This window comes from Mustela nigripes, chromosome 1, assembly GCF_022355385.1.
Source record: "Mustela nigripes isolate SB6536 chromosome 1, MUSNIG.SB6536, whole genome shotgun sequence".
Classification (NCBI taxonomy): domain Eukaryota; kingdom Metazoa; phylum Chordata; class Mammalia; order Carnivora; family Mustelidae; genus Mustela; species Mustela nigripes.
Genome location: NC_081557.1, coordinates 81,483,887 through 81,505,553, shown reverse-complemented (window position 1 = coordinate 81,505,553; position 21,667 = coordinate 81,483,887). Strand labels below are relative to the sequence as shown.

The 21,667-nt window shown below is 47.0% G+C and overlaps 1 protein-coding gene across 3 annotated transcripts in view; it reads right to left on the bottom strand.

The window, feature by feature from the left end:
- KCNJ1 (potassium inwardly rectifying channel subfamily J member 1) overlaps positions 1–20,995 on the bottom strand; it is a 29,641-nt gene extending 8,646 nt beyond the window's left edge. Inside the window, exons 1-4 of one of the 3 annotated variants that reach the window (XR_009406741.1) lie at positions 20,745–20,995; positions 8,140–8,290; positions 5,816–5,890; positions 831–930 (exon numbers count right to left, since the gene is read on the bottom strand). The gene's annotated coding sequence lies outside the window, so the exon portion shown is untranslated. Of the gene's footprint in view, positions 1–830; positions 931–5,815; positions 5,891–8,139; positions 8,291–20,744 lie in introns of those variants that run through there. The other 2 variants (XM_059413949.1, XM_059413944.1) reach the window with 2 other exon arrangements.
- Between the last annotated feature and the right edge of the window lie 672 nt (positions 20,996–21,667).

The following is a 21,667-nucleotide window of genomic DNA, read 5'->3' as shown; positions in this document are numbered from 1 at the left end:
TATTATTAGGGTACAAATTTAAATGTGGGTAATAGTTTACCAGGCGTCACACTGACCCAGGCCATTTGGAGTCTCTGCTGTGTGGAGTCAAATGGGCTATACTGGAGACAACATCCAGGTGAAGGCAAAAGCTTGTAGGAAAGTGACAAAGCTTCCCTAGAACATCACTGCCTATGAACCATACATCAAGCCGAAGACTCGGGAAAAGGGAATGTGTTTTTATAGAGGCTTTGCCTAGGACAAAGGCTTTGTCTGTGGCCGCAGCAGAAGCCTTATCTTGCAGAGGTGGAAAGAGAATAGAGGGTACGAGAATGATTCTTCACAAGCCTGCCCAGAGCTATGGCACCTGGAGTGACGCTGTCCTTCTCCAACCATAGACATTGACTAAGCCTTGATCGTTTTACTGAATGTATACACATATGCCCTCTGCAAAGGGTCTTGGCACTGCTAGGGGCTGTCCTGATTGTCCCCACTAGGGCTCTGTGTTCTTCTGTTAAACACGAACAGTGTTACAGAACATCGATATCAGATAAGGCCATTCTGTAATCATGCCTGAACACAGACCAAAACCTGAACATTGTTTAAAAAAGACCCAAGTCCCCCATGTGGGCTATTAGAAGTGATCTGCTGCTTCTTTACAAATAATGACATTAGCTATCCACCAGTCTTCACCCGTTCTAGATGATAAGATTTATTGACATAATGACTCATAGAATTACTCTGAATTATTGACATCTAACCCAGAGCAAGGTATTGCTTCTTTAAATCTTCCCCAAATCACATAACAAGCCCAGATCCTCTAACTGTGACCTAGCCCCCAGTGAGCCTCCCCACAGTTCTTCATGGTATGTGTCCTCACTAGCTGCAAAAAGCCGATTTGTTACAGTACCAGGGTCTTCTGGAGGTTCTTCAGCTGACACATTGGCACCACTAAAGGACAGAAGAGCACACAGAACAAAAGGTATAACTAAGAAGGTCATAAAGCCATTTTACAGGCCATGTGTTCACTTTATACATTTGTTTGCTTTTGTATCGGATGTGAAGAATCAAGGAAATAACCAAATTTAAATACAAAAAGTCACAAAGAGGAGTTAAAATTTTCAGACACAGGTTTTCAAGTCTCTCTAGCTGTCTTGCTTACCACAACCATTGGTCGCCCTGAGATAATTACACTCTCACTGCAAAGACCTCTATTTCCACATGGCAGGTGGATTGGGTCCTAGCAGGAAATGTCAAGAGGTGTGAGGTTCTCACGAATTCAGTCTCAGCCTGGGAGCTAGTGAAGCTGGACCCAAAGAAGATGTCTACAGGGTCTTCCTAGCCTTTGCTGACAGTGTGCATTGGTTGTGGAATTGGAAACCTATGTTTTGGAAGCTGGGTGCTTATTCTGTGTATATTTTCAGGATTGTTTCCTTATCATTCTTCATCACTGTTCCTTAAGGTAGTTCCTAACTACCTGTCTCAGCTAGGTGGAGAAGGACCAAAAGGAGGCACTTCCTCTATGCCTGGCTCACAGTTTTGAAGAGAAAGCAGCACACCCCTGGGAGTGGTGAGGAGCGGTAACAGCAGAATGAGAGAGCATCAGAAAACAAGAGAAACTCAAAACCACACAGGTGGATCTACGTGGTTTCTATTCCAAAGGTTTTCTAAGAATTCTTCTCTTCTAAACTGCAGGGAGCTCAGCTCTTTACCAAGAAGGCATTGCTGTATTGGGTCTGAGTGGACTAAGCCACAGATGACAGAGGAAGTCAAGGTAGAAGTGAAGATCCACAGCTCAGACTGAATGAAGAGAAAGACGAGAGCAGAGCAAAATCTCCTGAGAATGGGAAATGGCTATTAAGATGCCATGGAGGACTTCCATACCCTGTACCCTGCTGACGGCGTTGGGAGACCTGTTGCACTCTCCTGTATTCTGTGTGAACAGCGCCCTCTAGAGCACAATGCAAACGGTGCCCCATCGGAGCCCTGAAATTCTGGGGTCTGGAAAGCCTTGGATGTTGGGCCAGGCACAAGAGTATCCTTCACATATATTATAGTGTTGAATTCACATGATAAACCTAGCAGTTGGGGAACAGAGGTTCAGCAAAGTTAAGCAATTTTCCTCAAGGTCACAAAGCAAAAAGCCCAAAGCGCAGAGATCAGAGGAATCTAGCTCTGCCTAACTGAGAAGTCCTTGCTTTTAAGCCGTATGGCATACTCAAAACAGTTACTGAACAAAGGGAAGGCAAACATTTTTTTTGGCACCTACTTACTATGCACCAGCAATGGTGATAAGACAGAGATCCCATAGCAGGCAAGAGCTAGCATGAGACAAAACGTTTTCTGAAGACACAAAACCGGAAAGGATAAGGAGGGTTTGGATTGGTGGGGAGGGGAGAGGTTTCCAGGGACAAGAAGCAGCAGCAAAAGCACTAGAAAAGGGGAGAGAGGAAGAGTGTGTGCAAGGCCCTGGGACCCCCATGGAGAGGGCCCAGAGCCAACTGTACTAGATCCACAGGTACACGTTGGTGGAAAAGGCCATGGGCCCCAAAGTCACAAGAAGGGTCTCATAATGCTGGGAAGAGTTCAGGAAGGGTCACTATGTCAAAGTAATTAGGACATGATTGTGGAAGCAGCTGAAGATGTACTGCTAAGCATGGTGCTTTCTCTGGAAACTTCTATAGATTGTCTTGGCTTGAGCCAACTGTTGGTGATGATCTGAAGTAATGGCAATGACATCTTCCATTTGGAGACATTTCCAGATACCTCTAGAGTGCAGTTACATCACCGTCCACAGTCAGAAGTTCATTGACAGTGAGGCTAGTGAGGGGGCATAGGGATCTTCCTCCCCAGTGGAAGAGGAAACCCTGCCAGTGATAGTGAGCTGAGCCTGGGGTCCTCACTGCTCGAGCAGAAAGGCAAAGCACCCAGGCTTTGGAGTTGGTCAGTTCAGCAACACTAATTGAGTGGCCAAGGTCATTCCTGGGCAACAGTGAGGACACAGACAAAGGAAGACACACAGGGGACACTGGAACTCCACTCTCCCTCCTCCCAACCCCAGAATGGGTACTTAGGTTCAACCTGAAGGCCATGTCTCAGAGAGAAACTTAAATGGCAGGTTCACAAAGAGACAAAAGTCCCTGGCTATGACTTCCCCATTCACATCAGATTCCTTCCCCTTATAATAGTTTATTGTATTCTTTTCTTTGGGGGCGGGGTATAGTTTCTACAGTCATTTCAACCTACACATTTTCTTCTGTGGTGGTTTGGCAGCAATGACCCCGTCCATGCCCTCCATTGCTTTATCCCCGGTGACAGCTTAGAGTAGATCCTCAAGAAACATTCGTCAAGAAATAAATAGCTCCAGCAAGGTGTGAAAGACTCAAAGTGCTTGGTTCGAAGAAGGGGATATGGGGAGGTGAACAGAACCTAACACTGCTCTCTGTTGGCGGGACTCAGTCTCTGCAGCACTTGGACCAGGCAGATGATTGGGTCTTGTGGCCTTGGGCTCCTCATAACCAAACTCTTATCTGGTTTTGTTCTAGCTTGGGTGGTCTACTGCCTTGTTTACTGAGAAGGCAATGTGAGCATCAAGCCCCTTGCTTCTTCTTAAGAGGGTCAGGAGATGACTTTCAAAGCTCCACATTCCACCAAAACTTGCAGTAGCCAACAGAGCTCCCAGGTTTGGGTTTGGAATTTACCAAATTGCCTTTGTCAGGATGCACATAGGATCAGGGTGGAAGCCCATTAGGAAAGACACCTGGTAAAATACAGCAAACGTGTTGTTGACTGAAGAGAGAGGACAGATCCCTAGAGGATCCTGGGTGAAATTTCAGTCAATCTGTCCGAGAAGCAGATGGGATCCCTCTATAAAGGAAAGGGTGGAAGGATCAGTTCTAAGACCCCTCATGTGCACTTTGGTCAGACCTCTTGAGGGTCACTATCCTACCTGTTGAATTCTAGTTTCTTTCTTTTTTTTTTTTTTAAGATTTTATTTACTTATTTGAGAGAGAGAGAGAGAGCGCGCGCTCATGCATGAGCAGAGGGGAGGGCCAGAGGGAGAGGGAGAAGCAGATTTCCTGTGGAGCACGGAACCCAATGGGGGGCTCCATCCCAGGACCCCTGGATCATCATCTGAGCCAAAGGCAGACACTTAACCAACTGAGCCACCCAGGCGCCCCTGAATTCTAGTTTCTAATGAACCTGTGACAGAAAATGGAATTAACACAATGACCCAAAGATGTTTCTAGTCTCATGGCCTTTTTATTCTCATGTCTACTCAAAAGAAATCGTGACAGTGCAGACATCTTTGTTCAGGTCTGGATGTATAATCTAGAACCAACATATGGTATTCTCAAAAGATGGTATGTGAACAGAAATCACTTGCATATAGTAAGTCATATTGCTTAGGTGTTAAGATATTAAGTATCTTAAAAAAATCTTTTACTGGATTATTTAGAAAGTGAAGAATGACTTTTGCAAATAAAATATCATTCTCTTCCTGGTTTATCTTATAAAAGTATGTGTTGGGGGAGTTTGTTTGTCTGAAAACTGTGCACATGTACAATGAAATAATTCTTAAATTTCATCTTTGAGCCACCCATCTCAAATGGCACCAGGATTGCGTAAAATAATTTAAATGTTTACAAAAAGTTGTATTTGTTATTAGTGCTGGAATCCTGTTATTAGTGTGACCCTTATAGTTCTCCGTGGTTTGGGTTGGTGTTACGTCGACTCAGTCTTTCCAGCCCAGAAATGAATAAATTCCCCATGGACTGGACATTCTGAACATACTTCCTTGAGTGTTCCCAACAGGAGATTCCACTTTGTTTTCAAGAGAACATACAGAATTCCGACCCTTGAAAATTTCTAAAATAATGGCCCAATTCAGCTAATGCCTGAGTGATGGCACCCAGAGACTAGAATTCATGATGCCATGCCCGACATGAAGGGTCTCAGGTTGGTGGGATAGCCCAGCTCTCATAGATGATGCAAAAGAGAAGGCACAGAACACTGGGTTCTTGAGTTTGGAGGGAAGCTCTGGATGCCTTCTCATTTCACATTCTTGCTTATGTTTAAGATCCCCTATGAGGGTTGCCTCAAGTGGTTCCCAGGCAGGACTGAAGAAGTGGGTACGTGCGGTTTGGATCTGGAGTCAGTCACTCACATCACTTACATTGCTTACGTCAGTCACTGGGTGCCACCTAACCTATCACTGTGTTCATCTGAGAAATAGGGACATTTGCTTCAATCTTGCAAATGGCTGGAAAGAGCTTTGATGACAACCTGAACATGGAACGTGATCGAGCCCTTAGCATCCTCAGTTTCAGTCCAACTCTAATTTCCTTTCCACTGAGAGTCTGCCACACACTGACAGTCCCTATGACATTATCATCTGCCATGCCTTTCACTCTGGGATTCTCTGTGCCAAGCTGCAGGAGCAACACGCTTCCCAGAAAGGTGACGGGAAGGGCAAGGCTCTCAGATAAACCACAGACCAGGAGATTTGCTGGAGAGCCCGTGTTCCTGTTGATTCTACGGCTCTGCCCCAGGGAGCTTCTGAGGGTCAATGATTACCAGCTTTGGCTTGATTCTGCTTAGCCATCGGAGCTGCATTAATGGGACGTCACGTCACCCACACTCCCATGTCCAAGCACTTTCTGGGAAAGCCCTGGAGGCAGAAAGAAGCAGAGCCAGCAGCCTCAGTGACCCGTCATGCCATTCCATAGAGCCGCCCTTGGCCCATGCTGAATTCCCCTCCTCACGGCCCTTGCTGCTAGGCCGAGCCCACCCCAGGCACCCTCTCGGGATGGGCACTGCTGCAGACGCTTCCCACCTGACTCCTCACAAGCCTGATGAGCTGCTCCAGCCGTAGTCTCAAACTGCTCTTGACCAATCCTCACAACTGCCACTGAAACGAGAAAGGAAGGACATTTCCCAGACCCAAGGGCCCTGCCAGCAGGACCAGCTTTCTGAGAGGAGGCCCACAGAGCACACAGCGGCCCTGCTGACGCACTTTCTCTCATTCCTGCCATTTCTTTTTACTCAATGGTGTGTGTCACAACCTGGTAAGGTGCAGTGGAACTCCACCGCATTTCCTCTTCTCGGCTCTTCTAGCCTCGTCCACCTGAATCAAAAGAAGCTTCCCTGTCTCAAAAATGGTCATTTAACTTCACTGAGCTGCAGTTTTTCTTAAGAAATCAGTGACGATAATGCCCATTTTATCATTATGGGGGTTACATGGAAAATGCACAGTGTCCACAAAGACTGGCACACTAATGTTGATACCAGCATTATCTGCAAGTGCCAGAAAGTGGAGACCACCCAAAGGCCCATCAGCTCACGAGTCAACAGGCAAGACAAGGCACGGCGGTACAATGAAATATTGCTCAGCCCTGAAAAAGGTATGAAGTACTACAACACGGAAGCGTCTTGGAAGTGTTCTGTGAGGTAGAATGAGCCAGATGTGGCATTATTCCATCTCTACAAATGTCTGCACTAGGCAAATCTGCAGAGAGCAAGTTAGACTGGTAGCTTCTGGAGGAGGGGAGGAGGGAAAGGGGGAACGCCCGCCAGTAGCTATGACGTTTCTTTGTGCTGTGATGACTGTGTTCTGACATTGTGCGGTAATGGTTGCACAGCTTTGTGAACATGCAAAGCAACCATGATTGTATACTTTAAGTGGAGGACCATATGGTTGGTAATTATACTATAGTATTCAGAAAAAATACACGTGTAAGTGGCCTATTGCCCAGTAGGGACTCAACAAACATCCCTTCTTGTTTTCTGCTTCCTCCTTTGTCCTCCAGCCCCAGCCAGAAGCACTACGCTAGGCATTTCTTAGGCCCTGGGCTACATGGGGCACCTCCTTCCTTCAGCCAGTGGCCACCGCGATTCTGCAGCACCACTGTCTTGTTCTCAAGAGCCCGGAGGTACAGAGAGATTCTTCTGCTTGTCCTCACTCCCATACAGGAAGTCTACCAGAATTTGGAGAGATGTCTCTTCTCCCCACACCTATGGGTGAAATTCTTCTTTCCAATCCTGCCCAGGTGGTGATCAGTGGAGAGGCTGAGGCAGAATGTGGGTGCCTCCCATCCCTACACCTTCCCCTGGGCTCCACAGAACTGAGAACCACCCTTGGTATGACCGTGGCCTGGCAGTTCCAGGGTAAAGGACCATTTGGACCGGCCCCTCACACCTCCCAGGCCTGGAGGTCAGGCCAAAGTCATGTGCTTGGGACCCAGATATGCAGTTCTCCAAAGCAGGCAGGTCCACGGACTTGCAGGCTCTCTGATGGAATGCCTGGAAGTGATCTTGACCTCACTCTGTGACACCACGGCCCAGCCCCCACGCAGCGCCCCTCCCCCATGCTCACATGTCCCCCATTGCTTGTTCATCCTCTCATGCTCTCCTGGGAGCTCAATTTCACCCTCTCCCTCTCTCTCCTCCTCTCAGTATGTGTTTTATTTTCATTTTTCCTAGCATCTTGTTTCTTACCATGGCCCTTGTTTTAATCCTAAACCAGGGTAATAATCTGAGTCTTATTTATACCGACCTCTGTGGAGACTCAACACTCACTACCTCACAGATAAGCTGGAATCCCATGGGACCCATTAAAGCCCCTCCTCGCTCCCACATCCCGCCCATATCATTCCTTCCCTCTGCCTCACACACACCAAAGAGAGAAGCTAAAGGGATGTGGAGCATGATTGGATTATTGGCTTGTAGGGGGGAGGTGGTCTTTGGTGCTTCTGTGGTTGTCTGCTGAGGGGACAGCTGTGGAGAGCCTACATTCAGGATCTCAACAGGAAACCACAGAAAACCACCCACTGTGCGTTCCTGGAGGCTGGTCCCTTCCTCTCTCTCTCTCTGTCTTTTTTAAAGAGATTTCCTTGCATGCTTCCTTGCTCCTATCAAGATCAAGAAAGAATGTATCAGGCTACCCTGTCTCTATGTTCAGCTGTCTGCCTTAAAAAAAAAAAAAATCCTCACCTGGACTAATATAGATCATAGGGACCTGCATGATTACACAGACGCAGGACCAAAGCTGATCTTATCAAGTATCATAAATAAATGATGATTTGGAGCGAAGAAAGTGAAGCATAGCCCCTGCCCTGTTAAGAACACTCATTCCTAGGAAAGGAGAGGAGTTCCGTCTACCTGGAGAGTGAGAGCAGGCGCCACGGAGTCTCTGTCCTGGCAACACGTGGTCCTGGGTCAGCCCGAATTCCAGCTCCGTGGAGGACTGGTCCGGGATGGAGTGCCCACCTGCGTTTTTACACAGCTGGTTTCCCAATGCAATTGATTAAGCCTGGAAAACAAAAAAGAAAGAAAAGTCTCAATAAAGATCCCAGAGCTCATCGTGAGTTATATTTGCCTTTTTTTCCCTTTTCTTTTCTTTTTTTTTTTTCTTTTCTTATCCCTCTTTCTCTCTTTTTGATGTGCCTGTTTTGCTGCTCGGCCAGACCTGACTGATGTACCGTCCCGCCAACACCACCTTTTTCTGGTTCTTGTCCATCCACATACCCGCCATACTGCCAGTAACTGTCTCCTTTTTCAGTGATGGGTTTTTCCAACATCATTTTAGTCCTGCCGTGATCCATCTTGCTAAGGTTGACCTGAGCTGTGCTGGTCAAGATGGAGAAGACGGGATGGAGGGAAAACCAGGAGCAATGACAAGGAATTGACCTCGGGGCTTGGCACTGACCGAAATGCTGGCCCCCTGGCACCCAGGAGGGACGTGAGGTCCAAGCTGGGGGCAACACGGAGACCGAGAACATCATTGCAGAAAGCTGGTTGGTGGGGTTGGCAAAACATGGATGAGGTTCGACAGATGTCCTGAAGGTAGTGCGGAGGTGGGCCGGAAGGTGACAGAAACCTAGGCTTGGGCTCTATTTTTTCTACTAGTCAACAGAATAAATTAATCCGCTTCTCTGAACCTGAGTGTTCGCCCTAAAAAATGGAACTAGGAATACTTGTTTCACAATAATGAGGTAAGAATCCGTGTAAGAACACCCAGCAGAGGGTCCCTCACATTAAAACCTTAATAATGTCAGGTTAGAGGATGGAGGAGGAGGCCTGATGAAGAGGCAGCCAAAGGTTGAGTCAGTTTTGGGAGAATAATATGAATCCCCATGTCTATATCTGAGCAGGCAGCTAGCTCAAGGACCAGCAGGGCCTCCATGAACTGCGCAGGAAGTGCTGAGGAGGTCATGTAGTCTTGCCTGGGGGAGATGCCAGGCCTGGGTAGGATCCTTCTGGCTCCCTTACCTCTGTTCTCTCTGGCTCACCGAGCTGGCTCTCCCGCCAGAACTTCTGGGATGGGGAGTAGCTTTAGGCTGCTTTAAAGAGGACTGCTGAGGCCTATTTTTGCAGACCTGAGGCCCAGAGAAGAAGATTTTGTCTATTTTGCTGCTAGAGGAAAGTTAACAAAGGAAGAAAAGGGTGAGGACAAGAAGGAAAAAAAAAATAAAGATTGCCCATAAATGGATGCAATTCGATTAGCCCATGAAGATGCAATTGTGCCAAACCAATTGAATTTCCTCAGAGGTTAGCCGGACCAGACTTCCAGATCCAGAGGCAGCTGGAGCCCAGGCCTTGGTGATGGCACCTTTCTCTAAAAACTCTTATCAGGGGTTGAGGACCTGTCACCATTGGATTTGGGGAGGAGGGGAGGTGCATTTTCTCTGTGGAGGACCCAGGCGGCCCGTCTGGGTATGTTCCTCTTGGGTTGAAAATGCTCCAAAAAAATGTTCCTATAACCCTCCTCCTTTTCTTCTTAGCCCCTAATACACCTGTGTTCTAACTGATTTTGTTTAACTGGGGCCTTCCTCAGCTCCATCAATGGCACCACCATCCACTACTTCAACCAAAACCCTATTCAGTCTTGACTCTTTTCTTTCTCTCATCCCCACCTCAGCAAGATTCATCCACAGGTCTCGTCCGCTCTCTCGACAGACCATATCCAGAACCTATCTGTCTTCACTCCATCCCCCTCGCTTCCACCTTTGCCCAAATGACATTTAAGTTCATGAGTGGGCTATAGTTTCCCTCTGCTGGTTCTCCCTCCTGCCCGTGGTGCATTCCCCAAATCAGATCATGTTGCTGTCCTGCTGAAGCCTCTCTTGGCTTCCTCGAGGCCCCACATGACTTGAGCTCTGCCCTCCTTCCCAGCCCCACCTCGTATCACAGTCTTTCCATCAAGTCTGCTGCTCCAGCTTGCAATGCTACCTCCTGCCCTCGTCTTTCAGCATGCTGCTCCCTCCTTGGGGAATGCCTTGTTCTGGGTCTTCCCATGTCCAGCTCCTTCCCATCCCTCGACAGTCAACTACACCACCCTCCAGCAACAAGACCCCTCAGCGTCCAATCTAAGAGGGTGCCCCCTGCCTCACCAACCTGCCACTCCATTCTGTTTTAGCTTCCTCCCACCTCTTATCACTACAGGTGTCATCTTCTTTGTTGGCTTCTTTATTACGTGTTTACCTCCTGTCTATCTCGCCTTTGCTAGAACATACCCTCCCAGAGAGCCGCCCACTTCACTGTCCTCTGCATCCATAGTGGGAACTCAACAAATATTTCTTGAATGAATGAAAGTCCATGTTCTCCCCTGGCTCAAAGGACAATGTGGTGGACCCATGGGGCTGTGCACGAGAAAGAGAGAGATAGAGAGAAAGGAGAGATTTTCCTCCAAATTACAGCTGAACACATTTTTTATTTGCTCACCTAACTAATGACCAAATAAACATCCAGTCAGGATATGAAAATGACACGTGGTGAATTCAGAAATGCCAATGCCTATCAGTGGCAGGGATGATCATGTGTATTCAGAAGCAACCCGTGCATTTGCGGGCATTATTTTCCTCATTATTTCCTCCTTTCAAAGTTAAGCTTAGATTTTCTACAGTGCATAGTGGCACATATAGCTCATGTGTTTCGAACCCATTGTGGTCCTTGGAAATGCGGAGAAGAAATGCACGTGGTTTTGAGAACATGCTCAGAAAACCACCCATTTTTAACATAGATTCACTTGGTCTTGGGTTAACGTTTTTATGAGTGCAAAAGCAACTGAACCACATGCAGAAGCTTGGAGAAGCTGAAGATGTGGCCGAAATGGAGAAAGCAGGAGCACAGTGCAGGGGAGCAGTGAGGTGCTGGGCTGGCCCCTGTGGGTGCACAAGGGTAGCTGGAAGCAAGGAGACAGTGTGCGTTACTGGCCAAGCACAAGAGTCCAGAGAAAAGCCCCAGGCCTCCATGGGGTGTACAGTCCAAGGCTGAGCCTTGAAAGGAAAGATACAGAGAAGAACCGTTACCTAAGCCAAGCACACACCACCGTACTTTACTGACAATTAGCCACTGTTAGAATGGCACACGATTCTGTGGCTATAGCTAGTGTTTGTTGAATGGATGGAGTGATGAATGAATGAAAACAGGAAGGGGTTGTATCTTTCAATATTATTTAAAGATGAAAGGAGGGGTTCCTGGGCTCCATTGGTTAAGCGGCCAACTCAATCTCAGCTCAGCTCTTGATTTCAGGGTCATGAGTTCTAGCCCAGTGATGGGCTCCATGCTGGGTGTGGAACTTCCTTATAAAAACAAAACAAAAGGATGAATAAAAGTAACTGGCAATTAAGGAAGGCTCCGTGATATATTCTTGAATCTAGTTTAGTATGGGGGGGGTAGTTTTTCCTCTAACCCATGGATCAACAATAGCTAACACTTAGGGACCTTAATACTTTCCAGGCGCTCTCCATGCATACACTCAACAGTTACAACTACTCGATGACATACACAACATCATTGCTATTCCAAGTGTGTGGAGGGGAAAACCAAAGATCAGAGAAGCCAAGCTATTAATCCAAGTTCACAGAGCTAGAAAGTTAGAATTCAGCCTACCATGGTTTCAGCTGCTTTATGTGTCCCTTGGGCTTAATTACTGGAAGAAACTCATTAAAATGCATCTCTTCAATGTGACTTTCTTTGGCACAGACAGAAGGCTGGCTGTGTATTCTCTATGTATCTTCATACCAGCTGGGCAGATAGCCTTTCATATATGGTTGGAGGCACACTGCAGGGTTTGATTTTACTGTGCAGGACTCAGGTTGGAAGGTTGAAATTACTGCAGGGAAAAGGGAATGACACTTGCTAAATACCTACCATGAGCCAGAAACTGGTTTTGCAGAAATTATTTCATTTAATCCTCAGGGTGACCCCATGAAGTAGATATCATTATCTCTATTTTACAAGGGAGGAGGAGAGCTGGAATGAGGACCCCAGCCTTCTAGATCCTTCTACCACAAGTCCCATAAGATTTGGCCCATATGATGCATGAATTCTGATGTCCATGGTAGGAAAGGAAAACCAAAGGGAAGGAAAGGCCTTCCAATTGTTTCCTTTCTTTCTATCCTTCTTGTTTGTTCTTCCTTTTCTTGTTGTTCCTTGTCCCTCTGTTAATAAATACTTATTCAGAGTCTACCATCTGTGTGAGGAACCTGGGATATAATATGAATAAGACTGATATTCAGAGAGGTGGAGAGAGATGGACAGATAATAAAAAGGAACCAAATAATCATGGTAATTATAGATCGTGCTAAGGGTCAAGAAAGCCACAGTAATCGGGGGTGACATTGGCAAGTATCAGTAATCAGGGGGGAATAGGGCACCTCAGGGGGCATAGGGCACCAAAACTGGGGGGTAACAATGCCAAGATGAGAGAGGAAAGGTCTCACTGGGGCCAAGGGCAAGCTCAAAAGCAGCCTCCTCACAAACCCATCCGGGCCAGCCAGGCTCCCTCGCTCCCAACCAGCACCTGCCCAGGGCACTGCTCAGTGAGTTCTCGAATTTCAGGCAGACTTAGAAAATCTGGAGAGTTCTGAAAGGAGCTGCCTCCAACCTACAATGGGCACAAATCAAGCTTCAGTTCTTCCATCTGTCAAATAATAGTAACAGGAATAGCTATCTCCCGGGGTCACCATACAGATAAAATGATGCTGTGTTTGGGAAAATTCAGATGGATGAGTGACAGACTATATAAAAGCGAGTTTGAACTTAGCCAGAGGGAGCTCAGTTAGACATAAGGAAGAATGTTTGACTGGAAGGATGACATGTGTTGTAGCTGTTTTCCAGTGAAGAGTCTTGCCTATGTTGACAATTTAAAACAGAAGCAGTAACTGTCTGCCTCAGATAAAAGCCGGATACTTCACAGGTGTAGCAGGGAGGGGTGGATATGTGGGGAAATGGGTGCCTTTTAAATGTGGATGTCACCTGCAGAAAGGGAGCGTTTGGGGAACTTGGGAAGCCTCTCTGTTCTCCGTTTGTCAGGGATTCTAGAAGATTCTCTCTTAAGAAAAGTGGCGGTATCACCAGTTGGAACATAGGGCCCGCATCGTCTTGACTAGGAGGCCTAGGGACGCGCAGGTTGGAGGTTTTCACTGCAGGACCAAGAGCTATCAGGATGCAAGGAGAGCAGAAGGGAGGAGACAGTCTGGAGCTGCTCCAGAAAGTGAGAGGCTCTGAAATCCAGGAGTGATGTTGAGGAAAATCCGCAGAGACCGGAGTGGGGGGGACCCAGCTCTGCCCTGACCAACTCAGGTGACCAGGCCCCAAGACAGTCATTTCCCTCCCTGAGCCATGGGGGCCACATTGCTGGCCGTGCCGAGAATATTCTGAAAAGCAGAAACATGCTGTGCACAGGAGGATTACTTCTACAGATCCCGGGGTCGGGAGAGTCAGCAGAGCAGAGATGGAAACAGCCTCTCTCTGTCGGGAGCTGCCCCTCCTCTCCGTCCTCGGTCACGGTCACAGGCAGGGCCCCCCTGTGGCCGGGCATCTGGTCTGTAGTCAATGATGACACATGCCTGGCTTTTTCCCCATATCTGCATTTGGAAATGGGCCTTTCTGTGGTCTGGCTGTTGGAGTCCCCGGGGCCCCCTTGCTCACATGGCTAAGCACACAGACAGAACCATTGCAGGCCAGACTCCGTGATGATGAAGCGGTGAGCTGGGGTGGGGGGTTGGAATGGCACCACCGGAGGGGCTGGAGCCCTTAGAACAAAGCAGCCAATATTCAGGAATGAGGAGGCCAAAGCTTTAAGCAGCAGGGCCGAGAGGGGCAGGTGGCAGGGGAGATGGGAGGAAGCCTTGACCTCTTGGCTGCCTGGGGTTAATGGCACCTCTGACGTATTTGCAGCCTCAGGCAGGAAGAGAGCTAGAAGACTCATTTATCCTGTGGATCCCGGCAGTCAGAAGAAAGGCTGGAACATGGGGAGGTAGCCAGAAGCAGCTGTCCCTAGGACACGATTACACTGAGTGTCATTAGAAAAACGTATCTGTTTCTTGAAGCCACTAGACACAGTGTCACTGGGGATTCGTGTTTGTGGTGCAGGAACATAAGACAAGACTCAGAAGCTCATGCTAAGCCCCCTTCCAGGGCTCAGGAAGGGAAGAGACTTCCAAGAGCACCGAGACGTGCCCCACTTGTAGGCCAGCAGCCCTTGAACCACCTCCCAGACAGATGGACATGGGTTCCATGATTGCATAAGGACTCCAGGTCCCTCTGAGATCTCTTCCTGGCTTCCAACACCTCTACAGCCCAATCTTCTCCTTGGTATCTACTCAAATTCTGAGGCTGAGATTTCAACCCACGGTCATCTTGTCTTCAGTACGTAGGAGAAAACCAGCCCCTGCTTCTATTGGAAAGCAATTTTAGCCCACCACCCTTGGCCAACCTCAAAGGATGACCCATTTCCCATCTTCACTTCATTGCCACTCTAAGCAGAGTCCCCGGGAGGAATGGGGTCACTTTGTGCCCCGAGTGCTGGATCTCCCCACTTCATATTGCTCTAGGGGCCAGCCTGGACCCAGCACGCAGCCCTCACCTCCCCTCCTTTCACTGCCACTAGACACTTTAAGAAGCATCTTAGTCCGTAGAAACCCACCAGACGGGAAACACCCAGCCAAAAGAACACGTGAATAAAAAGCTGAATAAAATCCAAATCCTGTGCATGTTTTTCTCCACTTCTCAGCTAGCCTCTTTCCTCAGTGGACTTCATCTCATCAGAGTCTTAACAGCAGTGAGGGTTAGCTTTGGTTCGGGAAGGAAACCTTGACTCTCCCACACAAGGGATCTGTGCAAGGCCAAGGAGCACAGAGAGCCCCAGCCCCTGAAGGGATTCTCGGGCCTGGTTCACGTGAGCACTCTCAGTTAGGACCTCTCAGGGCTTCTCTTCTCCCCATCTGAGAAGATGGAGTAGCTGCGAGAGGAGACCAAGCACTCCATCTCACTCAGGCCACCCTAGAAACAGACTCAGGAAGAGAGACCCATTAGTGAGAAGGTGCCATACTTATGCCCATCACTCACACCCATCCTTCCAGTGAGACCGAAACTTCGGCAGGATCGGGATTGTGTCTTCACCCTTTAGAAAAGCCCAACACAGCTTGGACTTCCCCAGAGGCCTTCTGAGGTGACCTTCGGACCATTCCTGTGACTTATCTCTGAATCCAGTTTGAGCTCTCTCCTGTATGCATAATTCATCAGCGGTCCAGATCCCTAACAGCATCAGAATACCTTGATCCCTGAAATGGTCGAATGCGCCGTCCAGCACAAAGCTGGGATTACTCTTTTCTCTCTGAACATAACATCACTGGACTTGAACTCCAAGGGACCAAATTTTGGGGAGTCTTTTCCTGGGAGAAGTTAGCAACAGTTATACATGGTTTCCAGATTCTGTCGAGCTCCTCAAGGACAAATGGCAGATCTGGATAGAGCCAGAAAGCTCCCAAGAATTTAATCAAAGGCAGTGAACCATGAGTCTTCCCCTAGGGGTGGTCACCTGAGAGAGCTTTGGTTGTTCTAAGTGCAAAGACAGTATTAACCTGTTGCTTTCGCCTGCATTGTGTTGCATATTTAAATCTGCTCCCTGGGGATATGGCGCCACATTGATACACCCTGGTAAATACAGTTCCTGAACGCAAGCCAAGAAACACTGGTGTTTGTGCAATCGCAAGTGAGAGAGGGTGATGGACCTGGGGAAATTCTAAATAAATGGAAATGTATGGCTTGTATTTCATAGCATATTCAAGAAGCTTCCTTTAGAAGCATAAGGGGGTATCATTTGTCTAACTAGACTGCAAAATTTACAAGGCTTGATAACTACAGGATGTAAATATGTGCGCATGCCCACTGAGGTAGACAGTTGCCCCCTGGGAACCGTTTTAGGAAAATAACAACAGGCTTCTTTGAGTGAGAAAGTTACTGACCCAAAACGACATTGAGGGGATTCAGGCTGGTGTTTTCCCTGGGGACTTTGAGCAAGTCCATTTGCTTCTCTAGACCTTAGTTTCTTCTTTTGCACAACGGGTGACCTGGGCTTGATGAACCTTTAGAAGGATTGTTTAAAGTTAATTCCAATGTTCTGTTTTTTTAAATGTGATGCTGTTGGGTTGAATTTTACATTAACAGCTCAAGTCCTTAATAAGCATTTCCTGGAGCAACGACTTGGGGTCAATAGTCTTGGACTCTCAATAGTCTTGAAGCTGTCAATCTCTGTATTATTTTTGCTTTTTTCTATTATTTCTATTATTCCTCAAACAGAATCAGAGAGTTTCATGGGTAAGGACAGTGCTCTCTATTTGCTCATAGATTCTGACAAAGAAACAGCAAGGACAGCGACACTTTCTCTGCACATTCTTCACAATAAGCTCGGCAAGCACGGCTGAAGATCATTCCATCTGGAGTCAAGAATGGACTCCTATGAACCCCTTGACCTTAAGGTTATTATCTGATTATTCTTGACTTTTCTAGAGGTCTACCTTCTATACATCTCCATGCTAATTTTTATTTTTTTTCCCTTTTTTTCTTCCTTCCTTCCTTCCTTCCTTCCTTCCTTTCTTTCTTTCTTTCCTCTTTCTTTCTTTCAAAGATGTTTGTTGGATGGTTCATCCCATTTTGTTTTTCCAGTTTCCACATACTCCCTGCTTGTTCATGAAGATTATGAACTATGTAATCAAGTCAACCACTTTGTTGCTATCTAGAGCAGAGCTAATAATATTCATGAATCTTATAGATCCCAAAAGACAAAGCAGACTGGGGAGGTCTATGTCCTTTCCTCTACGTTTTGGCCTAGGCCATCTTATCATAGTCTAGTACTTTCTTTTCTCAACCCGTAAAATTGGAATAACTTTACTGTCAGGAGATAAAGGTAAACATCCCCTTTGGGCTTTCCCTTAATCCCCTTATCAAGCTGACCATCACTTCCCCCTCTGAAAATGTCCAGTTGGTGTGGGGAAAAGAGAAGGTATTGAGCAGAAGTCTTTAAAACCAATTATTACATTCAACTATCCTCAATTAATTAAGGCAAATTTAGATTTCTGAGCCAATAAATTTATTCCATAGTGACTTGAACCAGCAATGCATGCATATTCTGACATAGTCTTCTTGGGTCTAACGAAAACTAAACTGGAATCTCTTTGAGTCCCTTTCAGGACTCAAGGACTTATTTCAGCTCTAGGGTGAAAGTTCTAGAGTTAAAGTGGCGACCCTAAAGTAGATCAGGACTTAAACCCCACAGTGCCGGTTTTTCCAGATACTACAAACCATGAGACTTCGCCTAACAGGTCAAGGCCTATCACCCACCTGCCAAGTGAAAGAAGGAGGAATATATGGCTGACACTGAGTCACAGCTCTGCCATTTACTGCCCCTGTGACTTGTTTCTGGTTACTCAGCCCTGAGTTTTTCAGTGTACCTGTAGGGTCATGGGCACCAGGACATTGACGCCTGGCCCTTGAGGCCATATTGGGCCTGAGATGAGTATCTGGGCCTGATGTAGCATTCTGAAGCTGCTGCAGGATCTCCACTAACCCCAGCATGTCTTACAAACATCATGTTCCATATGACCATGTTTGGAAACACTCAGGAGACCCTCAGTTCCCTTGCCCTCTTCGTCTTCTTTACCTCCCTGCAAAATGGGACTGAAAATAGCACTTGCTTTCAGGCATAATCCTTAGGAAAGACAACTTAGGATCTGATTCCTTTAAAGTGAGAATACATTTGGACAGTTAATGGTAGGTTCAAGGGCTTCCAACTTTCAGCAGTTCTGTCGTTATTTCTGATATTGTCCCAACGTCGAGTTTCCACAATAAGGAGTGACACATTTCCTGCATGACCTCCTAAGGGGCAACACAGGGGTTCAGCAGGGATCCAGGGCATTGGCAGCATAGGTACCCAGAGAGAAAAAGAGATGCAGGCTCAGTCTGTTGAAAACTCTCCTTCTCCCCAGAGAGCCATGCATTTCAGTGGAGCAGAAAAGCAAATGACCACTGGCACCTGTCCTACACAGTCACTGACTCCCCATAACATCCGGGAACCATTAGTTCATGTCTCTGTACCCATGAGACCATAGTGGACATGTGAAGGAAAATGTCAAGAAAACGCTCTTTCCATTCTAAGTTTGGCATTTGGACTTTGGGGAAAGTTCGCGAATGAGACCAGGTGACTCTCAGGTTCCTATTTCAGAGCTACGTTTGGTCCTAGCAGCCAATCTGGCACTAAATCTTGTGGGTTCTGCCTCGTAGGAATCTCTTAATGGTTTCCCTGGCACTGGTCTTACCCACTCCAATACACCTTGCACTTGGCAAACAAAATGACCTTTCTAAAATATAAATATCATCTTATGTGGTCTCCCACTACCTTAGGAAAACTGCCCGAGCCTCTTAGCACCCAACACAAGGTCCCTTCTCACATGCATTCTTTCTGCAGCTTCTCCTGTGTCATCGTTCCTCACCACTCCCTGGGCCACCTATCTCCCATTATGCCAGCTTTGTATTCCTTGTATCTTCTGCTCATATGCTCTCTCATGACTCAAGTGCTATTTTCTTGTTCTGGAATGCTTTTCCTCTGCCCCCAGAAGGCCCCTTCCTGCCTACCAAGGGATGTTGAGGATCATGTCTCCATGAGGACTTCTTCAGGCAAAGTAGATGTCCTTCCCATGAATACAGTGATTATGTCATGACTACATTGCTGCACTGCAGTCCCCATTCATGTGTCCTACTGGAGCGTGATCACCTGTTCCCATGTGTGTACCCTCTCAACTCTAAGTGCCATGAGAACTGGGGCTATACAGTGCTTTCCCAGGACCTAGCACAGTTCCTGCAACATCACAGGTGCTCATTATAAGCTTGTTGGAAGGCAAATGAGGACAAAAACCTATATATATAATACTAATAATATTAATGAGGGTCATATTGAAAAGAAGAAAGGCAATAGTCATCATTAGCATCTTAAACAGTAGAAGCAAGAGGGGTTTGGGTTAAACTCGGAGTCAAACTGCTGAGACAGATAAGCAACCCAATGAAAACTCGATGAGGAGGAATTGGGAAGCATTAAAACCACAGAAGTCACGGGGCAGGTAAAAGGCGAAGCACGGGAGCCAAAGCTGAATCTTTGGAAAATCACTGAGCTGTGAAAAGGTCCAGGGTATATTTGTAACCTAGCATAGAAAAAATGAATTGCTGAGAACAGGAAAGTGACATGCATGAGAAATTCCAAGTTTGGGCTCTGCAGAGCAAAGCATTCTTGGCAGTTACAGTATCTTATATATTAAATTTTTTTAAAAAATCAGAGAAAACCAAATGCCACCAAAGCTCCAAGAACCTTTCGTAAGGAATCCGCTCACTACTTTTCTGGCAGGTTCAGCCCTGCCCCTCAACTCATTTGGGCTGCTTCTTTACACAGAAGAAAATCCATCTTCATGCCTTGAAGTATTTTTTTTAAATGTTTTTTTTTTTTTCTGTTGGCTCATACCTTCTCAGATACCCCTACCTCACTCTGCTTTGAAAAACTGAAGCTGACTGAGTTAACACTGTCCCAAGACAGTGCAGAGCAAGACACAGGAAGCCAAGCCCGTGATTGAAGGGGTCCCAATGGGAGACCTGGATAAAGTCTCGTCTAAAATGGCCCCCTTACCACCATCACCATGTTTTGCTCTATTTTGTACACCCAACTAATGAAAAAGAAATTATTTCCCCAAAGCTTGCCTGTGGCAAAGGACACACTTTTTCTGAGCAACTCTGCCTAGAATCTATGTGCCAGAGATGTTGGGAGAAGGGGGCTCTATGCCTGTTCACTCTCGGGCTCATAGAATGCAGAGCATCAGGGAAACGGTTGCTACCCACTGCCACAGAGCATTTGTCACAGCAGAAATTTAGGGAGCTGAGCAAACGCTGAGAAATCCAAATGCATTCACTCACAATCAGGCAATGTTTCATCAAAGACAGAAGCTTCTGGGGGAAGGTAAGCAAAATGTCTCACCAACACAATTCACCCAGATAAGCCTTGCGCCTTTTCCATAATAGATCTTATTAGCACTTTATCCTCTGCCTTCATGACGGAGAAGCTCTGAGGGAGGTTTGCTGTTTTGCAAGTCCCTGAAGCCATGGAAAGGATGCTGTCAGGGACAGAATCCCTGCACATATTTCTGTTACCAAGAAGGGAAAACCATGGAACCAGGCATGGTGGGACCCAAGGCTTCCGCTGTGCTCCAGCTCTGGGCTGAGAAATGGCCAAGGGATGGTGGGAAGAAGCTCACAGTTTGTAATCCAAGTGTGGTCATACAATAGAGAGCATCAAGTGAGCAAATTAAAAACACACTTCAAATCCCCCAGGAGTGGTGGACAGTCTGTCTAGACTTGAGGTATGGAAAAGAGGGTTAAATTTCCCCCCAAATTGACTTGTTTTTTCTACAAAGAGACCAGGCAGACTTTCTCCCCCTTACCTCATGGATTGCCAGAGTAAGTGTAGAGAAGGAAACTCGGTTTGTTGGTCCCCAAGAAAGCAGCCCGACCGTTGATGTGGGCAACACTATGCCTCTCTGGTCCAAGAGTTTGGGTAGCCCGGGTGAGGGTGCTGAGGTCCTGTTGGTTTGTATGAGTCTGTGGGTCAGTTCAGACCGGCTGCCAACTCATTGGTATGCAACAGCTCTCAAAGAACATAGTTTACTTTAGAACTGGATCCAACAAGAGTAGGCGTGGCAGTGGAATGAGCTAGATACACCAGAGGTGTTGAGCTGCTGGGATATTTAAGAAGGATTTGTTTATGGAACCATAGCTTGGAACCAGAAAGCCAGTTTGCCCAACCTAACAGTGTCCCAGGCCAAACGCATGAGGTTGCCCTCATGTCCACGTAGGATACGTGCCCCCTGGGTGTGGGCATCGGGGGGTCCTCAAGGTGCCCCTCCAATGTTTTCCTGCTCATGACTCACTCAGTGGCTACAAAAGGTCAGCCTGCCCTGACCTTCTCTTGACCATTCATGCGTCTCCTTGGTCCCAACACAAAGTAAAGCTTTGTAGCAGGGACTTTACAGAACAGACTGGGAGAAACCCCCAGCACTCCCAACTGTGTCTCTTGGGGGCAAATTCCTACATCTTCACCCTCTAAGGTCGGTGGTGGGGAGTGAGATAATGTATGTGATGCACTTGGCATTGAGTAAACACTCATGAAAGCCAACATACCCCAAGCATCACTTTTTTTTTCCTCCTTCCCATCCCAAACCCTAGGGCCCACCTCCCTCTAGTCTATCCTGAGGGAGAGGAGCTCTTATCTTACCCCTCCTGAGATGCTCTCTGACTGTTCCTCCTTGTTACGGTATCCTCTAAGGACCACCACTCACTTCACTGCTGATCATGCCCCTGGAGCATC